The sequence below is a fragment of the Sapajus apella genome, unplaced genomic scaffold (assembly GCF_009761245.1).
Source record: "Sapajus apella isolate SASKATOON/1434 unplaced genomic scaffold, GSC_monkey_1.0 scaffold49, whole genome shotgun sequence".
NCBI classification, from domain to species: domain Eukaryota; kingdom Metazoa; phylum Chordata; class Mammalia; order Primates; family Cebidae; genus Sapajus; species Sapajus apella.
Window position 1 is genome coordinate 1,096,417 of NW_022436989.1, and position 402 is coordinate 1,096,818.

Here is a 402-nt window from a genome sequence, read left to right on the forward strand (position 1 = left end):
GATTAGATCTACTTGAGCTTATTTTAAAAAGAAAATAAGGGAAAGAGAGAGAGCAAGAGAGAGAGAGAGACAGGCAGACAGACAGACAGAAAAAGACAGAGACACAGAGAGAGAAGCGGGCAGATCATGAGGTCAAGATATAGAGACCATCCTGGCTAATATAGTGAAACTCTGTCTCTACTAATAATACAAAAGGTTAGCTAGGCATGGTGGCACACAACGGTAGTCTTGCTTGAACCTGGGAGGCGGAGGTTGCAGTGATCCGAGATCGCACCACTGTACTCCACCCTGTTGACAGAGTGAGACTCCATCTGAAAAAAAAAAAAGATCTACTTGAGCTTATTTTATTTTATTATTATTTTTTTTTTTTTGAGAAGGAGTTTCACTCTTGTTACCCAGGCT